Source organism: Erpetoichthys calabaricus, chromosome 1 (genome assembly GCF_900747795.2).
Source record: "Erpetoichthys calabaricus chromosome 1, fErpCal1.3, whole genome shotgun sequence".
In the NCBI taxonomy this organism is placed as follows: domain Eukaryota; kingdom Metazoa; phylum Chordata; class Cladistia; order Polypteriformes; family Polypteridae; genus Erpetoichthys; species Erpetoichthys calabaricus.
Window position 1 is genome coordinate 209,635,841 of NC_041394.2, and position 24,632 is coordinate 209,660,472.

Genomic DNA, 24,632 nt, shown 5'->3' on the forward strand with positions numbered 1-24,632 from the left:
CTTCATTCCTCTTCTCTCCAGAGCATATCTCCACTTCTCCAGGGTCTCCTCAACCTACTCCCTAGTATCGCTGCAGATCACAATGTCATCAGCAAACATCATAGTCCACAGGGACTCCTGTCTAATTTCGCCTGTCAACCTGTCCATCACCATTGCAAATAAGAAAGGGCTCAGAGCCAATCCCTGATGTAATCCCACCTCCGCCTTGAATGCATCAGTCACTCCTACTGCAGACCTCACCATTGTCACATTTCCCTCGTACATATCCTGTACAACTTTTATGTACTTCTCTGCCACTCCCAACTTCCTCATACAATACCACAGCTCCTCTCAAGACACCCTGTCATATGCTTTCTCCAGGTCCACAAAGATGCAACGTAACTCCTTCAGGCCTTCTCTATACTTTTCCATCAACATCCTCAGAGCAAACACCGCATCTGTAGTACTCTTTCTTGGCATGAAACCATACTGCTGCTCATTATTCATCATCTCACTTCTTAACCTAGCTTCCGCTACTCTTTCCCATAACTTCATGCTGTGGCTCATCAATTTTATCCCCATGTAGTTACTACAATTCTGCACATCCCACTTATTCTTAAATATTGGCACTTCTTCTCTACTCCTCAGGCATCCTCTCACTTTCCAAGATTCCATTAAACAATCTGGTTAAAAACTCCACTGCCATCTCTCCTAAACACCTCCATGCTTCCACAGGTGTGTCATCTGGACCAATGGCCTTTCCATTTTTCATCCTCTTCATAGCTGTCCTTACTTCCTCCTTGCTAATCCATTGCACTTCCTGATTCACTATCTCCACATCATCCAACCTTCTCTCTCTCTCGTTCTCTTCATTCATCAGCCTCTCAAAGTACTCTTTCCATCTGACAGATTGAGGAGATCGTTCCTCCCCCAAACTATGCGACTCTTTAATTCCACCCGGGGGGGTAAACGTTAACATTTAACATTATACATAGTTATTGTCTGTTTTTCACCTGCATTATTATCATTCTTTAATTTAATATTATTTATTGTATCAGTATGCTGCTGCTGGAGAATGTGAATTTCCCATTGGGATTAATAAAGTATCTATCTATCTATCTATCTATCTATCTATCTATCTATCTATCTATCTATCTATCTATCTATCTATCTATCTATCTATCTATCTATCTATCTATCTATCTATCTATCTATCTATCTATCTATCTATCTGCTCAACACACTCTCCTCACTTGTGAGTATGTTTCCATCTTTATCCTTTATCACCCTAACCTCCTGCACATCTTTCCCAGTTTGGTCCCTCTGTCTAGCCAAATCGGTACTGGTCCTTTTCTCCCTCCTTAGTGTCCTCTCATACGTACAACTCATCATATGCCTTTTCTTTAGCTTTCGCCACCTCCCTTCATCTTACGCCTGCATCTCTCTGACTATCCCACTTCTACTTCACCATCCTCTTCCTCTGTATACTCTCCTGTACTTCCCCATTCCACCACCAGGTTTCCTTTTCCTCCTTCCTCTGTCCAGATGTCACGCCAAGCACCGTTCTTGCTGTCACCCTTACTACATATGCTGTAGTTGCCCAGCTGTCCGATAACTCTTCACTGCCACCCAGTGTCTGTCTTACCTTCTCCCTAAACTCAACTTTGCAGTATTCCTTTTTCAACTTCCACCATTTGACTTGGCTCTGCCCTCACTCTCTTCCTCTTCTTGATCTCCAATGTCATCCTACAGACCTATGCTGCTTAACCACACTTTCCCCTGCCACCACTTTGCAGTCTTCAATCTCCTTCAGATTGACTCTTCTGCAAAGGATGTAATCTACCTGTGTGCATCTTCCTCTACTCTTGTACGTAACCCTATGTTCCTCCCTCTTCTTAAAATACATATTCACCACAGCCATGTCCATCCTTTTGGCAAAATCCACTATCCTCTGACCTTCTTCATTCCTCTCCTTGACACCATACTTATCACCTCCTCATCTCCTCTGTTCCCTTCACCAACATGTCCATTGAAATCTGCTCCAATCACCACTTTCTGTCCCTTGGGTACACTGTTCATCATTTCATCCAACTCACTTCAAAAATCTTCATTCTCATCCATTGCACACCCAGCTTGCGGGGCATATGCACTAACGACATTCATCATCACACCTACAATTTCCAGCTTCATAATCATTAATCTGTGTGACACTCTTTTCACCTCCAAAACACTCTTCACATACTGTTCCTTCAGAATAATCCCTACCCCATTTCTCCTCCCATCCACACCATGATAGAACAGTTAGAATCCACCTCTGATCCACCTGGCCTTACTCCCCTTCCATTTAGTCTCTTGCATACACAATATATCAACCTTTCTTCTCTCCATCATATCGACTAACTCTCTCCCCTTACCAGTCATACTGCCAACATTCAAAGTTCCTACCCTCAGTTCCACTCTCTTTACCTTCCTCCTCTCCTTCTGCCTCCAGACACATCTCCCCCTCTTCTTCTCCTTCTTCGGCCAACAGTAGCCAAATTTTCGCCAGCACCCTGATGGCTAGCAGTACTAGTGGCGGTCGTTGTTATCCTGGGGCTCGACTGATCCGGAATGTTATCAACAGCACAAAATTCACTGAGAGACGTGTACAACTAAAGATTAAAAGTTGAAGAAAAGTGAGTGAAAACATTATCAGGAAGAGGATATGCCTCGTACTTACACATATTCTTCAACAAGCAGAAGGTCAGTTTACTCATGCAGTTTCACAGCCTGCCACTAGTTAATTCCAAGGTGTTCCAGTTGTGGATATGAATATACATAGATGTAACAATAGGTTTTGGGTCTACAGTTTTAATGCACTTTCACATCCAAGCCATTTTATGTTCCATTTTAGTTCATACTGTTTTAGACTCGTTTCAGAATATTTTAGTAAAAATACACATATTTGGGACAATATGCACATATGATTGGATGACTTTTTCATCGACCGTTTGTACGTTTACTGTTGTTCTGTTTTGGTCACCTTTGAATTCTGTTCTATCAGAAAATTTTTTTTATCTCTGTTCTGCATGAAAACACAAGATTAAAATTTTTTCTCAGCCACCACTACAAACTACATAGTGTAAGTAACATATAAAAAAAGTAATTTTGGGCTGGTGTATTCCATTATGCAGCTGTTTGTGTGATCCGAGAATTAAAAACTATGATTTTGGACAGCACTTTTTCAGTAAAAAAGTTTAAATAACATTAATGTGCATTATTCATTATTTTTGACATATTGAAATATTCACCAATTATTGTGTTTTCACTAATAAATGGACATCTGAATAGTATTACCAATGTCTGTAGTCTGACACTTGGCTTATAGTATTACTAGCCTTGTATTATTATGTGGCTTCTTGCCTGGTTCTTAAATATGCAGCTTCTGGTTATTTCCAGCTTTTCACTGGTGAATGCAGAATAACACAATGCAACAAGAAAGCATTTTAGATGCAAAATGCAACAGGAAAACACAGCATGATATCACCAAGATAGCAATAAACAAAACAACAGGATACATGAATAAAATGAATTTTTAAAGAAATGAAACATTTTTTAAATTATTAAAATATGAATAACCTGATATAAAGTACATTAGCTCCAACAATAGTCCACACAACAGTTTTTGCTGTTGGAAGGCATTTTTGCATTTGCTGTAAAATAACTACATTTCATCTCATCTCTCTGGAGTGTCACGGAATCCTTGATTTAGAAACAGATAAACCACAGCTTAATATAGTTGTGCTTTTTTGTTTAGAACAGAGTTTCTTCCTTCATGACCTCCAGTGTGAACCAGCTTTGCACAATTTCTTTCTGGCAGCTGACTCATGCACCTTGACATTCACTGTGGCAAGAAATGCCTTTATATCTTTTGATGTTAACCTGGGGTCTATTAGAGTCGCCTTTGAATGTCTTTCGGTTAGCATTTAGGCAGAATTTGTTACAGCATTCATGTGGATCACAAATTGGATCCATTTGTAAATAGTCCCCAGTATGTTTGAATGATTCACTTTAAATTTCTTTTGGATTGTCCTATAACTCCTCCCAGTAGCATGAACATCCATAATCATTTATTGAAATGCCTGCAAGAAGCTCCATTGATTTTGTGATCTATTACTTCTCAGCTTTATAGAAATTTTCATGTTAGACTAAACTTTTAATCTTTATGTAAGGCTGGGCCCATCATGCTACTGTGTAATGATCTGCTAATCATTTATATATAAACTGGTGTACAAAATATACATTTTCAACATTATAAGTAATACATAAAGAAAGGATTACTGACTATTTTTACCCAAGAAGAATGCATTATCAAAAAAGCAGTTATGATGGGCAATCTGTTAGTGTGACTTGTTACATTAGATCACCTTAATCCATTGTTAATACTGAAATGAAACATTGCTTCTCAGAGGCTTTACTTACTTTGCCACTGATGAATTTTAGAAAAAGAAAAATAACTCAAGAAATCCCTTAGAGTCATATTTATTACAACTAATTACTATATAATTTGACTATAGAAATTAGGCATTGTGTTCAGTAGCACAGTATAATTTGAATTTCGTATCTCTTTCTACAGTTTTCAGATGTATAAGATGTTCAAATGTAGGAGAGCTGTTATATTCTGATGCTAGAGATAAATATATCATTACAACAGCCCCCTGCCTCAGTGTTGGTAGAACACAGACAGCAGTAAAGAGAGCCTTGGGAGAAGTATTCATGTGTGAAATTAATCCTCAGTCTTCCTCAGGAGAAAGTGAGCTTCTGAAGTCACTAAATATTGATATGAACTGAAAACAGTTCAGATATCCTCAAGCGCATTAAATTGATAAAAATATTATATGTATTATGGGCAAAACATGATTAATTTACTAATAAAAATGTTTGGCATTTAATGTGTTTAGAATTTACAAGCTACTTTTAAAGCAAAAATTCCCTGTGACCATAATATTCTTGATTAAAACCTGAAATGGCTCTTTAACATTCTTTTATGTTTATGCAGCAGAAGCTATTATACTGCACAATTTAATGTTAGTGGCATCAAAAATAGAATAGCAAAATAATTACAAATCATGCAGTGACTATTAAGTACTGGTGTAGAATTAAAAAAAAAGTTTCAGATGGGTGCTTTTACTGATCAAGGATGTAAGAATGGTTCTGACAAGGATTATTGGGACCTTTTTTTATAACCCATGAAAACTACACAATTATTTGTTTTCATTTGTCACATACGGTAAAGTTAAGAAAGTTTCCATACAGAAAATGTTATCAGTTTTTATATGCACCTGGTAATATGGAAAAATGTATGTTTTCTGTACTGTTCTTTGAAAAGTGTCACATTAAAATTAGGCAGAATTCATGAAAAAAAAATATAATAACAGGGAAAGAAACAGATTCAGATTCTGTTCCTTTGAGGAGGACCCTCAGTAGGTGTGATAAGATCTTGGAGGAAGGCTCACCAAGAGAAAGAACAATTCTGTTGTATTCCTTCAATAATAAAGCACCCATGTGATGTTAAACCTGGGCAGATGTACTAGATCCATGCGTCCTTATACCGTCTCTGTATGAGGATTCAGTAGAAACATTGAAGCAAAGAGAGTCACCTGGCAAACAAACAGCTCAAATGCTGAAGCAGCGACACAACCTGCACAGGTCATCCATCTGAAGTTAAGCATGTTTGGGTCCGGCCAGTACTTGGATGGGAAACCATCCAGGAGAAGCTTGGGTTACTGCTGAAAGAGATGTTGATGAGGCCATTAGTGGGTGCTTACCCTGTGGTCTATATGTGGATCCCAATGCCCCAGTGCAGTGACAGGGACACTGTGCTGTGAGAATGGGTGCTGTGCTTCAGATGAGATGAAAAACCTCTCTGTTTTTTCTGTTTTAATAAAATATCCCTGGGGATCCTTCATAAAGGTTAGGGTATATCCCAATGTTCTGGCTAAATTGCCTACCTCAGCCTAGTCATTCTGTCCCCCTAATCATTCCCTGTCACTAACTATCTCACCACTCCACCACCTAACAGTTAATGTGTGGTGAGAGTACTAGTGCAAAAATGGCTGCCGTCGCACTATCCAAGTGCTACACATTAGTGGTGTTTGAATTGGTTCCCCACTCACTATGTAAAGTGCTTTGAGTAGTGAGAAAAGTGCCAAATAAATGTATAGAATTCTTATTATTATTGTAATATTTTGCAGTACTCATGCTAATATATAATCGATAATGTGTTAACCTGTGTCTCCTGGCTGTTTTACTAATAAAAGGACAATGACAGTCTGGATGAACTGATAGTTGTGTGAATGAATTCAGAACTTGTTCTGCCCATATGAGTCACTAGGAGGCAGCAGCATATTGAGCTCATCTGATCCGCATCCTTCAAGTTGAAAGTAAACTGTATCCAAGAAAAAAGTGAAGCAGTGACTCCTTGTTAGGTACTAGAGAAGCTTGAAGAACTGGAACTGAAATGGTTTAGAGAAGCTAGGGCAAGCCTGGAAACAACACATGTTGTATCACTGCACACTGGCATTTCATTTTAAACCTGTGTGCTGTGTATCCTTTCTCTATGTACTTCATCTCAGTAGTTGCTTTTCTGTTTCAGACCAGTTGGTATGATTTTTTTTCCCTGACTCACGTTTTTTTTCTCCTTTTATTCATATTTTATTAATTTGTATGTATATTGCAACCTCCCAAGTAACCTCACAATGTCCCAGTGAATAGCAAACTGGGTAACCATGTTTATTTTATGAACTTAAATAAACAAGTCCATGATGGCACTGCATAAATGTGCAAAAAACAGATAATGCCATCAATGGCTTCCACTTAACACCTCTTAAGGCAACCTCTTTAATTTGGCTTGTGTAAAAGCAGGTCAATAATTGGGAGCTTCTTCCTCATAGGCTCAGATTCAAGAAATCACTCTCTTTCTGTGGTTGATCGACTTTTATAACTCTGGGGCAGAAATGGGCAGGGTCCCTCTTGCATACATCATGTGCCCTCACCCAGAGTCTTCTTGGAACTGCAGGAGGAAGAGACAGAACAGTGAGAGACAGCTCCCCCTTGTGTCCCACAGTGATATTACCTGCTTTGTCTCAGCCCTGAAGATGATCCACAAGCACCCATGCATGACAATATATACTTTTAAACAGCTGGTCCTTATTTTTTTTTACTTCTGGTTGTTGTCATTTCATGTCTGTGGTTGTCTCAGAGAGTGGTCACAAAGGTTACACGAATTAAATTGGCACAACGGATACAGATATGGATCAGTGAAATAGAACCATATTTATCTTGAGTTTTATGAATTCCAAATAATCATAGCTCCTGACTTATTGCTTCTGTTCTTGTTTATGATCCTTGGGTACATTTTGGTATTTAATATTGTCTCTCTATCTGTTTTATGGTTATGATCTCTTGCTGTTTTAACAACTCTTTTCCTGATTATACCATTCAGTCTAGAAGCTGGGAACACAAATGTGTATACTTTAAGAATAAATTTTGTTTATACAATGAATTCAAGAATATATTGTTTATTAAAATATGCACATGCTACATCAAAATTTATACACCCATCCATCAACAAACCTTTTTAATCATGGGAACTGCACTCTCTTCAAACAGCTAGTCCTTAACAGGGCACAATTTCTCCTTTAAACATATGCACAATAAGACAACAGTAATTCTAACACACATGTCTTTTAAATGCGGGAGGAAAGCCAGGGTAACTTGAGAATAACTCATTCAGACCTACACAGACCCAAGGATAACTTACAAACTCCACACAGAAGCTGATCAGGCATTCAAATCCAGGACAATGAAACTGTGAACTGTCACCACAAACCATACAGCGACTATGCCACCCATGACATGTACTGTAGATGATACATACTGTATATAGATAGGTAGAAAGAGAATCCCCACATTTCTATAAAAGTTTACCATCTTGTGCATATATCTAGCAGTTAGGATTCCTGGTTTTCACCCAGGCGGCCCAGGTTCGACTCCAGGTATGGGAACAATAAATTATTAGGCGGAGTGGTGGCTCTGAGGCTAGGGATCTGCAGTGGCAATCGGAAGGTTGCTGGTTCGAATCCCGTAAATGCCAAAAGAGACTCTGCTCGGTTGGGCCCTTGAGCAAGGCCCTTAACCCGCAATTGCTGAGCGCTTTGAGTAGTGAGAAAAGTGCTATATAAATGCAAAGAATTATTATTATTACTTAAATCCAAACAAAACTTGCCTTCTAGTCTACCATGGGTTTTTCTTTTCCTCTTTTTTAAATTTTCAAAGAGTCCAGTTTTCTAGCAGTTTTTGGGTACATATGATTTGGCCTGTCATCTTGAGGAGGAATAGCAGGCCTGGGAGGCTGAACAGACACAGAATTACAACTTTAGCCATTAGTTAGTTTGAGCAAAGGGGTCTACCCTTCTGTTCCTCAGCTATTCTCAAAGGTACAATTTATACTGTGTAATATGTGTTTATTCTGTATTTTAAATCTTTCATGCTTTCAATTAATTTAATGTCTTTCTCTCACATACACAAGCCTCTTATTGATTTTGTTAAAAATAAAGCACAAACAGAGATAAAGAACATTTGTCTATGTTCAAGGTTTCTCATCTTATCAGGGGGTGCCCTGTAACAATGCTAGGAAATCGTTGCATCGGATCATTTCTACTTCAAAAACCATCATATTTCATGCCATCATTGCTGAGACCTATTATAGTTTTGTGTCATCTTACATTCTGCAACAGTAGCTAGAAAACAGAACCAGCAGGAGAGGTGTTTCACACTCATAATCTCACTTCATACTGTAAAGATTAACTTAGTTTTCTCAAAGATGTTAAATGTAAAAAGGTACATATTTTTAGTTACAGATCCTACAGTGAGAGGACACTTTGGATAGTCTAGTATCATAATAGTTTTTTGACACATGAGTGAATTTGTACTGAACCAGAATTATTACTGATTTGCTTTAATGAGATATAGTTTTTTTTCAGTTTCATGAGGCTTTAAGAAAAATAGTGACACTGTGATGTGAAGTATTAATATATTGCAATATTCAGTAAAAAGCTGATGGTCTGTCTAAAACCACAAAGCCAAGCTGAATAGAAGATTATGTCTCTAGCTATACTCTAAGTTTAAGTAGTAAAAGCAGTCTAAAAAATCAAGATTATAAATTCATTTTTACATGAATGTAATGCAAATTACAGTAGAGAAAATTGACTTGTACTGCTTTAGCGCTGAACAGAACTGCATTTCTGACAAATACTGTTGACAGATACTAAAAATATCCTGTAGCACTTCAGTACTGTATGCTATCATCTGAAAGTAGTTCATTGCTCCAGCACTCTAGGTCTGCAGTTAGATGGTTTATGACATTTCATGAGGAAAGGAGTTTATGGAATGTTCAAACTATGTGTTTTAATGAGAATCGTCTATCCTTATTTTCCAGCACTAGTTTGCAGTGAGCCAGATCCTATCTGGACAGTGAAGACAAGGTCATTTTTTTGGTGTGTTTGCAGGGCCATCGATAGGTAGTTGTTAGGCCTGGGGAATGGTGTTCAGTGGCAATCAAAGAGTTGGTAGGGTCCCTCTGGGGGGTTTTGAGCCAGTTGAAGAGAGGTAGCAAAGCAGCGTGGGGGTAAATACATGCCCCCCCAACCCCCATTGTCAGGGCTGTATGCTCACATAAAATTTGAAAAGCACTTACTGCTGTCTTATTTGTCAAAGTTTTATACCAGTAAAGCAACTTCACTGAAATTTGGAATACTTATTCTTTAAGGAAATTTGTCAAGAAGTTTTATTAATTGACATATCTTAAATAGAACACACAGTGCAAATTATAGAAATTTGAAAAGCTTTTAAAAAGCATTGTTACATTTTCAAAATGGTCTTGTTTAAAAAGAGCAGCATTCTGTGTTAACTCATATATTGATTAGTTTACTATCTCAACATGAATATTTTGTATATTTTTCTTATGTTACTCACCTGATAGCTGTTCTTCAGTAGAAGATACTGAGACTCCAGAAAAGTTGCATGCACAACAAGAAACATGCCTTCACATTACCGGCTTATGTGAATGAACTGTACCAGGTAAGTTAAATGATCTTCATACCAGTAAAAGTAAAAACTGAAAGGTGGGTAAAAATGTATTGTAGCGACCAAATCATAACAGGTTTGGAAAGAAGTCACAGCAGGACAAAACTGATTGCAAGAACAGTTTACTCTTTACAGTATAAGAAAAACACACAATTTTTTCAATTACAGTAATCCCTCCTCCATCGCGGGGGTTGCGTTCCAGAGCCACCCGCGAAATAGGAAAATCCGCGAAGTAGAAACCATATGTTTATATGGTTATTTTTAGAATGTCATGCTTGGGTCACAGATTTGCGCAGAAACACAGGAGGTTGTAGAGAGACAGGAACGTTATTCAAACACTGCAAACAAACATTTGTCTCTTTTTCAAAAGTTTAAACTGTGCTCCATGACAAGACAGAGATGACAGTTCTGTCTCACAATTAAAAGAATGCAAACATATCTTCCTTTTCAAAGGAGTGCAAAGCAAGCAGTCAAAAAAAAAATCAATAGGGCTTTTTGGCTTTGAAGTATGCGAAGCACCGCCGGTACAAAGCTGTTGAAGGCGGCAGCTCACACCCCCTCTGTCAGGAGCAGGAAGAGAGAGGAAGAGAGAGAGAGAGAGAGATAGAGAGAGATAGAGAGAGACAGATAAAAAAAATCAATACGTGCCCTTTGAGCTTTTAAGTATGCGAAGCTCCGTGCAGCATGTCCTTCAGGAAGCAGCTGCACACAGCCCCCCTGCTCACACCCCCCTACGTCAGCGCAAGAGAGAGAGAGAGAGAGAGAAAGTAAGCTGGATAGCTTCTCAGCCATCTGCCAATAGCGTCCCTTGTATGAAATCAACTGGGCAAACCAACTGAGGAAGCATGTACCAGAAATTAAAAGACCTATTGTCCGCAGAAACCCGCGAAGCAGCGAAAAATCCGCGATATATATTTAAATATGCTTACATATAAAATCTGCGATGGAGTGAAGCCGCGAAAGGCGAAGCGCGATATAGCGAGGGATCACTGTATCTATAAACCTCTCCTTGTTGTTGTTATGACAGACATCTTAAAAAAACTGGTTCCCTAGACAGAAAATGTGCTCGTACCTCACCCTTATATACCACATCTATCACACCAGAAATCCATGCCTCCATTCCCTACTCCTTCATTCTGGGTACCACCCATTTTCTTCCTTCTAACGTCAATAATTTCCCTGATGGCAGACTTCCGTACTGCTCTCTGCTATCCCTGCTAGACTCAACAGACCCTCAGCCACCAGACTTCACCCAAGCCGGGATGCTTCAGTATCTAGAAATGAATGGAGGAGGAAAGGAGCTCCCAAAGCGTTGCTCAGGTACACTGTTAAGCATAAACGTGTACTTTGTATTTACATTACACTGAAAACCAGTTCACAGCTACATTTTAAAAAGATTATAATAATCCAATATCTCAGACACTATAATACCAGCAGAGTGCCCCAATGACCTGCTATCATCATGATCAACCATTTTAACTTGATGCATAAACATATATTTTCAATGTCCTTCAGGTACTTCCTTTTTGTTTTAATTAGTCATAAACTCTCCATGACAAACAAGTAATAATAGCACATCAATGTATTCATTTTTACAAATGGGTGGTGGCACCCAAAAATAAAGTGAACAAAACATTGATTCTTTATTTACAAGTGCTCAAAAATCATTATCATGCCATCAGTTAATAAACACAGTTCAGATGACTTGCAATTTACATTGCAATTAAAAAATAAGCTCAAATAGGCTAGTGGTAGCTAAGACAGCTTTCACAGACAACAAATTCTAACTCGGGTGATGTTAACACATGAGCGGAGTTTAGACTTGTGGGGAGGTCAGACATACCATAAAAAATAATTGCATTTCTTTAGAGTCACATCACGTCCCATATCAAATGTTGTAAATTGCAACGAATATAAATTTGCATAATGAAAGAAATTTCACTTACATTAACATATTTAAAACTTACGAAAAAGTACATAAATATTGTTAATGATAATTAAATGACTGAAAACACTGTCTTTTTAAGTTAGTCTACTTATTGTAATTTTGGCAAAATATACACTTTCTTATTTTAAAATATAAGCATGACAGAACATTCCAGTGGATTTTGGGACACAGTTACCTGATGTGAAAGGTGGAGTATTTTAAATTATTTACTTCCTTCATCAAACAGAACAGACATCACCTTTTTGTTTATTAAATATTGTGTAGTGGGCTATGTGTGATATGTGATTGACATTTGCTCAGACCACCATGTCACTGTTTGCACAGGTAGCACATTCAGGCATGAGCTGCAACCACGTGCTGGCTTTTCTTTGTAGGTTTCAGGAACATTGTGATGGGAAGTTATTATATTGTCTCCTGTAGCGAACTGCTGGTACAATTTCCGTGCTTTCTCACAGATGATGTTACCGTCCAAGGGGATGTTCTTCTTCCTGCAGTCAGTGATCCACAATGCCAAGGCAGATTCCATCCTGACGATATTTTTATTCCTTACGGTTGTTACCTTTTTGGCACTATCACAGAAACTTACAGATATGGTACTCCAGATTGCTGCTTCGTTGTTCTTTATGTAGCGTGCAGTGCCTTCATTAATGCCATAGTGGCATGCCACTGCAGCATAACTTTTTAGTTCCCGGAGCAAATCCAGTAGTTCAACCTTCTCCTGGAGTGTTTTAAACTTCTTCTGGCACTTAGGCTCAGTGCCAGAAACCTTAGAAGGTGCAGGGCAATTCGGCGACATCTTGTGCATTTAAGAATAACAAAATTAATACAATAACAAAATGGAAAACACATGGACACTCAGCTGGAGTTGTGTCACAGGGTAGCAATCAATCAGCAGCAAGGAGAAATGAATAACGCTCTGGGATTGGCCACTTTCACCATCCCAAAATGTGTTTCCCTCAGCGTCTGCTTCCTGCTCTTTCTACAGCACAGTATTGCCACGAAAAAAACCATAAAAAATTGCGGAGGATATTTGTGGTTTCCGCTAACAATTAATAGTTAGGTTCTAAGGAAAAATCCGCCAACAACTGAGTCTGCGAACCCTGAAGCGCAACTTCACGGGGGTCTACTGTATAATTGAGGCAACAGGCAAACTGACACTATAGTTTAATAAAGGAAAATATTAAAGAAAAAAATATAGGAAATGAATTAGATTAGTACTCCATCTAACATTTTTTTCAAGTTAATTTAACCCTCTAGATAGATAGATAGATAGATAGATAGATAGATAGATAGATAGATAGATAGATAGATAGATAGATAGATAGATAGATAGATAGATACTTTATTAATCCCAAGGGGAAATTCACATGCTCCCTCTAGTGAGCTACTCTCAATAATCTAGCATAACGATAGCAGGAATACACCATGTAAAAAAATAACAAACTCTGTTAACAGCTGTAAAGAGGGCATGTTGACCTCCCAGGCCCTGACTTTGAGACCTTCGCTGTCATATCATCAGCAACTTCCCTCACTGTGACAGTCAATGTGCTTCATTTGGATTAGTATTAACTTTGTTCATATTTATTTCCTACTAGCTATGTTACCTGTCAAAGACACATAATAACTTTAAAAATTTTTAATATATTTAATATCTCTTGCCATTTAGGTGCCCTTTAAGCATTCCTCCTACGCCTTTCCTTGGTATTCTCATGTGTCTCAACTTCTCTTGCCCAGTGCTGTGTCTCTCACAATCATGTTCCTGTAATTCATGCTCCTCAAACTCTGTCATTTCATTTTGCCTTGCCTTACTTCATGTCCACTGCTGTGAAAACATCTTTTGTATTCTTGTGAATACTTCTCTTCTTTGAAGGTGACTCGGGTTACACCTTGCTTGTATTTAGTGATCCAACATTACTTGGTATGCTATTCGCATTGTTGTCATTGACATGCTCCATTTGAACAACTTTTAAGTAAAAACAAAAACATTTGTCACAATCATGAATTGAATTATGCATATGTAATGTACTGTGTCATCATCCCTACTACTGAGTTAGCAAAGCCAAACTGACCAATCAAATTGCTTGGAGGAATTTAACACTCACACAGACACAGACAGTAGCATTTTATTATATGGAAGATCCTTTTTTAATTATTTTTCAAATTTTGTTAATTAGGTAGTGTCAGTTGCATATGTCATCTGTTGGAATAAAAAGTGCAATAATACTAGGGCTGGTGAAGAATGTCTTGGAATAGGTATGTAGAAAGTGATGCCTTCAGTGAGCATATCTTGACTTACATCAGGTATTGTGGACTGTAGTTACACTCAGTTGAATTTATTTCAATTACATGACACTTCTACGGTTAGATTTAAGCATTAGACCAATTATTAAAAATGTTGCAAGTACTGGGAAGCTTTTTTATATAAAAACCAGCCACAGTAATAAATCTCTTATTATTATCATTAATATCTCACAGGGTCTCGTTAGTTTTCTGACTTAGAGGGCCCTTTAAGCTGCTGCACATCTAATGTAATCAGCTTGCACCGCCTTTCTTTACACCTGTGTTTCTCAACCTTTAAGGTCCCGCAACCCAGTTGCCTTTTTAAGTTCATTTTTGACCCACTGGCAGCAATTGCAAACTGCCCCCTTGGTGAAACAAGCTCACTTAGAAATGAAGCACTACTGAGAGCTTAGACAACCCACCACGACCCACTCATGAATCAATAACAGCAACCTGTAACCCATGTTCAGCAACCTGGGTCACAACCCAGTCGCTGAGAAACACTGGCTTATGTGACCCACTGGCAAAACAACAACAGCAGCCTATGGCCAACCAGTGGCACAACAGTGTTTGAGAAGCACTGCATTAAATTGACTTGCTGCTCAATTTCTGCTACTCTGTACCGATAATTAGAGTATGCTTACTGGGGAACCACACAGATTCAATTTGCAATGATCTGTACACTTTGTGACTGATATATGGAGTTGCAAGTCAGCAGATGACTCTGTGTGTGTTAATATATATGTTATGCAGTATCTGCCAAAAAAATACAAAGAGTACACGACATGTGTTTTGCTCTTATTAGGGCTCTCCAGGTGTATGCACTTTGCATTCCCTTACAGAGGTTCAAATCTTGAACGTCAGCAGCTGAGGCAAAGCCTCTGACGTTGTGCCATGGCGGCAGGGTGAAGATCTTTTCCAGGGTGAAGATCAGAGTATTACATTCTTAGGTCTGAATCTCAATCTGATTATTTGGGTGGTTACCTACCAGGCAATGCTTGTGGTTGGTCAGCCAGTCAGTAAACATCCGCCACATCCTCTTAGTTGCGAGAAGCAGATCATAGATATGTTATACATCCATCCATCCATCCATTTTCCAACCCGCTATATCCCAACACACAGGGTCTGCTGGAGCTAATCCCAGCCAACACAGGGCACAAGGCAGGAACCAATCCCAGGCAGGGTGCCAACCCACCGCAGGACAAACACAAACACACCCACACACCAAGCTTACAGTATTTGCCAAATAATACAAAGAGTACACAACATGTTTCGCCATTATTGGGCTGTATGTATACAGTATATTCTCACAATAATAGACCACAGACATCAAATAGGTTTGGGGCAGCCACCCGTATATTATGCCTTGGCTGCAAATGGGTATTTTGGATTTGCTTACAGGTAGGAGTCCAAAACAGAACTGATTTAAGAGTGTAAACATGGCAGCTTTAAAAGCCGGGACAAGAAGTGACATCATCGGGAACAGAACCAGAAGTGACATCATCAATGATACCATAAACGGAGGTGATGTCATCAAAGCCGCCAGTACCGGAAGTGATATCATCAATGGCGCTCTGGACCTAGTGGTATTTCCCATGGATAGTCTGCAGAGGATTGAGAGAGTAAGTCAGTGCAGCTCGCAATCCCCTGGGCTGGCGTGGTACTACTATTATTCAGGCCCTTTTGCTGCCTCCCAATCACACTTGTGTGACAATATATATATATATATATATATATATATATATATATATATATATATATATATATATATCTATAATAATAAAAGGCAAAGCCCTCACTGACTGACTCACTCACTGACTGACTGACTGACTGACTGACTCATCACTAATTCTCCAACTTCCCGTGTAGGTGGAAGGCTGAAATTTGGCAGGCTCATTCCTTACAGCTTACTTACAAAAGTTAGGCAGGTTTCATTTCGAAATTCAAAGCGTAATGGTCATAACTGGAACATATTTTTTGTCCATACACTGTAATGGAGGAGGCGGAGTCACGTATCGCGTCATCACGCCTCTTACGTAATCACGTGAACTAAAAACAAGGAAGAGATTTACAGCACGAGTCACACGCGGGAATGAAGGTAAATGACGTTAATTTTTGACTGTCTTTTAATACTGTGTAAGCATACATATTAACACATGTGCAATTAAACGTGTGCATTTACGGGGTGATTTCTCAGGCTTAAAAGCTCACCTTTTATCAAACGCGGAAACAAAAGTAACTGACGTTGTTCACTGTCTTTTAATACTGTGTAACCATACATATTAACACATGTCCAATTAAACGTGTGCATTTACGGGGTGATTTCTCAGGCTTAAAAGCTCGCCTTTTACTAAAAAGGTAAATGCAAAACTATTTTCAATCAGTTTATTGAAACGCTCCCGTTAAGGATTGCAATAACATATTCGCGAGATAAAAGAACGAAGTAGGAGGAAATGGAGGAACAGCCGCAAACAGCGAAGAGCAAAAAATTTATTAAACAATTGAGAACGGAGCGAGTTAAGCATTCAAGAATGTTCATAAGGGAAACAAAGCACGGTGTAAAACGTAAGTTTAAATTAAGTTTATAGAAACGCTCCCGCTGCGGATTGCAATAACATATTCGCGAGATAAAAGTTTAATGAGAAGACACGAGGTATAAACGAACCACACGCCGTGGCGCAACGTTAGGGGCAACAGTTTCAACCATTCTATGATGTGCTTCTCGCAACTGAAAGACGGCACATGGCGGATGTTAGCCGACTTGCTGACCGCAACGTTAGGGGCTTCAAGTATGGCGCTGACGCCACATCTCAGTGCCAACACTTTGCAGACTGTACTTAAAAGACACGCCCTCCTCACTGGACAGTTAAAAACACCAATCAAACTAACGATGACATCAAGTATTACCCAATCAAAACTAGGAAAGGAGGCATCTTCATAAAATGCGTGTGGGATGATTTGCATGAGACGCTGCTTTAAAAAAAAAATGATAAAAAAAATACGGGATAAATCCCGTCCAGTATTGATTCAAAACGGGACGCGCAATTTCATTCTCAAACGCGGCACGATTCCGTATTTTAAAGGACGGGTGGCAACCCTACAGTGCCAGGTAACCACCCATACAATCACATTGTGATTCAGACTAGGAATGCAATGAATGTAATTACCCCGATCTACATACAAGGCGAAAGTCTTGCAACATTCAAAGATGATGGTTTGGGATAATTAGTACTTATTAAGTACAACATTGAACATAAAACAGCTTATGAAGCCTTCAACCGAAAAAAGCAAGATCTCAGAGATCGTAAAAAAAAAAAGGAGGTAATGTCGTTTTACTCGCTGTAGATTTTACTCAAACATTACCAGTTATTCCACGAGGGAGACCAGCAGATGAACTCAACGCGTGTTTAAAATCCAGGCTTCTCCCACGGTCGGTTATATGTCGCGTGTTCTCGGGTAGGTACACCAAAAAATGTATACATTTAAGCATGTAATGGGCAAAGAAAAAATGAGGTATACCCGAAGGCACTGCAGTAGTACTCAATGTAACTTTACTTCTTAAATGTTAATGTTTTACTGTTTAATAATTTATACGCTTCTTATATATTGTTCAAATTCTTTTATGAAAATGCCAGTGACAGCGCAATGCACGATAACATGGAGTGAATACACCATACCCACGGCTGCCCTGGTGTGCGCAGATAGGAGTTGATTCTAAAATAAAATAAATATAAAAAGAGTAATACAATCATCACCCATAAAGCGGATAGCAGACGTGACGTATTATATGTGTACCACATTTCAAGTCAATACGTGAAACGGTTTGCGAGCTACAGGTGATTTAAAATCCTGGACAGACCAACGAAAAGCCACGGTAGCAAATTATTGAAGAAGATTTTACTGTTTAATAATTTATATTTATATGAAATGTGCTTCTTATATATTACTTCATATTCTCATATGATAATGATGTTAATGTTGTTTATATTGATTTCTATGTTATTGTAAGTGCATCTATGTGTGTATATGTATGTATGTATGTGTATATATATATATATATATATAAAAAATATATATATAAAAAATATATGTGTATATGTATATATAATATATCTGTATATGTGTGTATATGTGTGTGTATATGTGTATATGTATATATATATGACAGCAACACTCATAACAATGACAACACAATTACATTCACAATCATGTTACGTTATTTTTAAAATGTTTCCTTTACTTTTTCATAACCTCTTTAACACACTACTTCTCCGCTGCGAAGCGCGGGTATTTTGCTAGTATATATATATATAAAAAGGAGAGTTGGGATCCGTGTGACTGTGTTTGTGTGCTTGTGGAGGGACAGATAGTTAAGGTGGGTGTTGGAGTCACGTGATTAACTCCCCTCCCATTCACTTCATTTCATTCACTTCATTTTGCTCCGAGCTGAGCTCCGCAGCTGACGTGCTCTTGCCGTCCGTTCTCCTTTACTGATTTACTGTTTAGTAGACGTGGTACGTACTGAATAGTATTTTTTTCTTTAGTGTTTCTACTTAGTGTTTCTTAGTGTTTAGTAGACGTGGTGTGCTGGTGTTCCTGGCAGTGTTGCAGTTTAGTGTTACTTTCTACTTCGTTTTTGTACTTTAGTGTTTAATAATAAATAATAATAATTCATTACATTTATATAGCGCTTTTCTCAGTACTCAAAGCGCTAAAATAGTGAGTGATACTTAGCTGATAGCAGTGTAGAAGCAGCACAGCACAACACAGCTGGTAGGACAGGCGGGTGTGGTAGCGTAGGTTAGCGGCGATAGCAAGCAGCAGGAGGAGGAAGCAGGATTTGGATGTTCCAATACACAGCCATAAACAGTAACGCTTGGTAATTTCAGGCGTGATCGCCCCGGAGCCATAAGCCATAAACCAGGTTAGTATGAACATCAGATCAGTTCCCGGTCGTAGGGTACTGTAAGATGAAACGGGAGCAGATCAGCATAGCGAATATAATCACGGAGACAGATCATCCCAAGGTGCTAGATCGCCAGGTACAAAGAAATGTTCGTAGGTCTCGTCCCGTGATCCACAGACTCAGCTATTCCCAGTAAAGTGGAGTCCATAAAATCTGTAAATATTAAGCCAAATCAATGCAATTCGAGTCAGCTGTGTCCACGAACTATACGTACAATAAACAAAATAAAACAAGCGATAAGAAAGTGCAGAATTAAGGCGAATTTTGTGAAAAGTGTTGTTAACAGGGAGGAGCGGCAACAACAAGCATGCGCCAGCGTCCCCTCACCTGCTATAATAAAGCAGTTATAATAAAGAAGTTTAGTAGACTTTTACTTTATCTCATTTAGTGTTCTTCCCGGCGGTGTTAACGTTTTTTAGTGTTAGTGTCAACTTAGTGTTTGTGTTTAGTGTTATGGAAGGAGTGATCTTACCACTGTCATATTTTGCAATGAATGAGTTGGTAAGTAATGATTATTTATCAACAGATCACATGAGCAAATTCAACGAAATTTTAGCTGCGCATACAATTTTCCAACCTCAAGAGGTTTTGCTAATGTGGACTCCTGACATACCTATAATGCCCATTCCACAAAATGCAAAACATATTCAAATATTACCTTCTGCAGCTACTGAACGAGTGACTCACTGGGTGTGTACCTATTATGTTGGTGCTGTAATTCATGTCTATGACAGTTTAAACGCTGATGAAAAATTCAACCTCACCGAAGAGCAGCTTCGGTTCCTTCATGCTTTGTTTCCTTACAAACCTCCCAAAGTTTATGAAGACGCACAGCAACAATTAAATCATACAGATTCTGGTGTATTCTCAATTGCATTTGCTGTGTGTATTTCTTTAGGTATTGACCCAAGTGATCACGTTTTTACTATTTCTTCAATGCGAAATCACTTACAAATAATTTTTGTTACTCGACAATTGCTTCCAGTCCCTGTCGAAAGTAGCCAACGGGCGACACCAGTTACAAGTATTCAGTGCGTTCAAAGACCTGTACGAAGTACGGCCACTAACACACTCACTCAAAAAAGGGGAGATGACTCGGTGCAGGAAATGGGTATTGAAACTACCTTGGAAGACATGCAATCAACGAGGCGATTAAACGGATCTCAAGAGACGTCTTCTAGGTTGGAAAAAAAGCGCTTGGCTGCCCAAACCATATATATACATATATATACATACATACATACATATACAAGATATATATATATATATATATACACATACATACATACATACATAAATATACATATATACATATATATATATACATACATATATATATATATATATATATATATCTATACTAATAAAAGGCAAAGCCCTCACTGACTGACTGACTGACTCACTCACTCACTCATCACTAATTCTCCAACTTCCCGTGTAGGTGGAAGGCTGAAATTTGGCAGGTTCATTCCTTACAGCTTACTTACAAAAGTTAGGCAGGTTTCATTTCAAAATTCAAAGCGTAACGGTCATAACTGGAACCTCTTTTTTGTCCATATACAGTAATGGACGGCAGCTCGCTGGCCGTGGGAGGCGGGGTTGCGGGGGTTGCGTATCACGTCATCATGCCTCACACGTAATCATGTGAACTGACTGTGAAGGAGAAAGGATGGCCTTATATGGCGTTCGTTTATAAAACAGCGGACAGGCTGTGTAAAGGCAGCTTCACAAAAAAACAGATCCTTAACAAATTGTTATTGGTATATTTTCCCTCAGTTTAAAAAGGTTTTCTTTTCTTCTTAATAAAAATTTAAAAGCAGAACTTCGCCGCTGCAAAGCACGCCTGACTTTATTGAAAAGAAACTAAACTTGCAGCACCACCACTATTCAATGACACTTGCCTAACGCCTGACTTTATTGAAAAGAAACTAAACTTGCAGCGCCACTCTTCAATGACGCGCCGCTATTCAATGACACTTGCCTATCGCCTGACTTTACTGAAAAGGAACTAAACTTGCAGTGCCGCTATTCAATGACACTTGCCTAACACCTGACTTTAATGAAAAGAAACTAATCTTACAGCGCCGCTATTCAATCACGCGCCGCTATTCAATGACACTTGCCTAACGCCTGACTTTATTGAAAAGAAACCAAACTTGCAGCGCCGCCGCTATTCTATGACACTTGCCTAACGCCTGACTTTATTGAAAAGAAACTAAACTTGCAGCGCCGCTCTTCAATGACGCGCCGCTATTCAATGACACTTGCCTAACGCCTGACTTTATTGAAAAGAAACTAATCTTGCAGTGCCGCTATTCAATGACGCGGCGCTATTCAATTACACTTGCCTTACGCCTGATGAGCCAAGAATTAGGGTGAAACACGTGTCGCATACTCTTTGCATTATTTGACAGTAAACTATTTTCAACCATTCTATGATCTGCTTCTCACAACTGAAGGCACCATGGCTGATGTTAGCTGACTTGCTGGCCAACCATAAGCGTTACCTGGTAGGTAACCACCCATACAATCAGATTGTGATTCAGACTACGAATGCCGTGAATGTAATTACCCCGATCTACATACTAGAGAAAACCTCAATGAAGAAGAAACAGTGTGTAAGCATACATATTAACACGTGTGCAATTAAACGTGTGCATTTATGGGGTGATTTCTCAGGCTTAAAAGCTCGCCTTTTATTAAAAAGGTAAATGCAAACTGTTTTCATTCTGAAGGGCACAAACCACATTGGATTTCAGCCGTTAAACACGCAAAAATGTTGGTACACCAGATAAATAAGCGCAACATTTTATCAGTTGTATTGTATGCTTACAATACATATAGAAATGTGTTAATCGTTAACTAATAGTATGGGATGGTGTTTTTCGACTTGCGCCTTGATTTAAACGATTCCATGTCTTGGTGGGTTTGTCAATATCTTTACACCTGTTTTTAAGACTTATTGACTGAAACGGGCTTTCACGAAAAAAGTTAGGGCTTTGCTACAGGATACAACCTCCACAAGTTAAGGAAGTAAAAATAAAGGTATATATTTCTGTTTTATTTAAACCTTTTAAGTTCGTATGCATAGCCCCATTTGGCTGTTTTAGTTTTTTTTTTCTTTCTTCAGTAATATTTAATCTCCTTAAAGAAAAACAACATATGCATTTTACTTTTTTGGTATCTCTTTAGTAATATTTTAGTGTAAAAGGATAACCAGTATTTAAACCTTTTATGTTACTTTATAAAGTTATTTTACACAATGTTGAAAAATTAATAAGAAAGCTACATATTTTGGCAGCTGCTGCTTTAATTTTCAATGAAATGAAAAAAGCTCTCCAAGAGAAAACGTCAATGAAGAAGAAACAGTTTGCACTATCTAAAAAGGAGAAACCCTCATTTATAAAGGTTTGCTGCAAATGACTTAACTGAAAATAAATGAATAGTTCCTATGTGTATAATACATATTTATCTATTTGCCTTATGCCTTTATTCCAGCAACTTGCAACATCTGAGGTACAATTTGTTACATTACTTTTGTTTTTTGCAGCACAGGCAGGTGAAGTGACTTCCTCAGGGTCACACAGTGGTGTCAGTACCAGGATTTGAACTGACAAGCTCCGGGTTTGCTGAAATATTACTGAAGAAAGAAAAAAAACGAAAACGGGCAAATGGGGCTATGCATACAAATGTCCATCCATCCATTATCCAACCCGCTATCCTTACAGCCACCAAAACTTTGTAATGGCACGGGATTTCAGGTCACATGCTTGCAAAAGAACCTAATTGAGGCAACTATTTTTGCTGGCGGTGGCTCAGGGGAGAGAGTTTTTATTCCTCGCATCCCCGTTATACCCTCTGATCTCCCATTTCAATTCAAACACCTCCAATTTCCAGTAAGGCTCTGGTTCACAATGACAATTAATAAGTCTCAGGGACAGACCCTACAAAAGGTTGGCATTGATTTGAGGCAAGATTGCTTTTCACATGGCCAACTATACGTTGAATGCTCAAGAGTAAGCTCAGCGCACAGCTTGGTCATATTACAACCGGAGGGGCGAACTGACAACGTGGTATACAAAGAGATCCTTAACAAATAATTATTGGTACATTTTCCCTGAGTTTATTATTTAAAATTTTAAAGCAGTACTTCGCCACTGCGAAGAGCGGGTATTTTTCTAGTATATATATATATATATATATATATATATATATATATATATATATATATATATATATATATATATATATATATATATTGGTACATATACATCCACTAAGATATATAAATCATGCTGAACTGCACAGGATGCCAATAGATTTAAGAAATTAAAAGGTAGGGGTAAACAAGGCAAGGTTGTAACCAAAAGTCAAGGAATCTAATAAACAAGATAAAAGATTATACATAATAATCATAGTCAAGAAATAAAGCCATAGGCTCAGAAAACAAAATTTCATGTAACCTGCGGCAAGACAAAATAAAGATCATAGAACAAAAAAAGGAATTTGTAACCAGGAGGGATTTTAACAAACAATAATATCACTAGCGTTTTTAGATTGAATCCATAAACTTGGACAGGCAGGAAGTTCATGGTGCAGACCTTTATACCATTGAAATTGTGGTGATTTCATACTCCACACACTTCTGGTTGACCTTATTTAACAACAGCAAAGCATCTGTCAACATAACAGTTCAAAAATGGTGAAAACCATTATTTAAAAAAAATGAATAGCATAAATGATAACACATTAAAACAAAAAATAAATATGTGGCCATTGGATTGCTGGGTCTCACAAAGTGCCAATAATATGTATAAATTATTTTTAAAGCTCCAGGAACTAAAATTATAAGCAAGAATCAAATACTGTATACATAGTTTTGAACAGAATGGTTTTAATTTATAGGCAGGCACATTGGTGAATTTGCAAGTTTAGCAACTGTAGCAAAATACAGTATATTACATTAAATCTGATAGTAGACTACTAACCTTCAGTAAATCCACTTTGATCTTTAGATACTATGGAATGAAGCACTTTCTCGATTAAGTTTGCTAAAGCTTTCACCAGGGATGCACACTCCAGCAGACCATTATTTTTCATAGGAAACACATTATTTGACGTGCAGCATAGTGTTTTTGTATAATATTATGTTCTCTCACTACCTTAATTGTGAGTTGTGAGATTTATTAGTGGAACACAGTGGCTTGAACTACGGAGTGAAAAGAGCATCATTCAGGGTAGCATTGCAAGATTTAGGAGACAGAAGTAAAATTATTATTAATGAAGAAGTAATTAGTAGATCTGATGCTCCAGCAAGAACAAAGAATATTATCA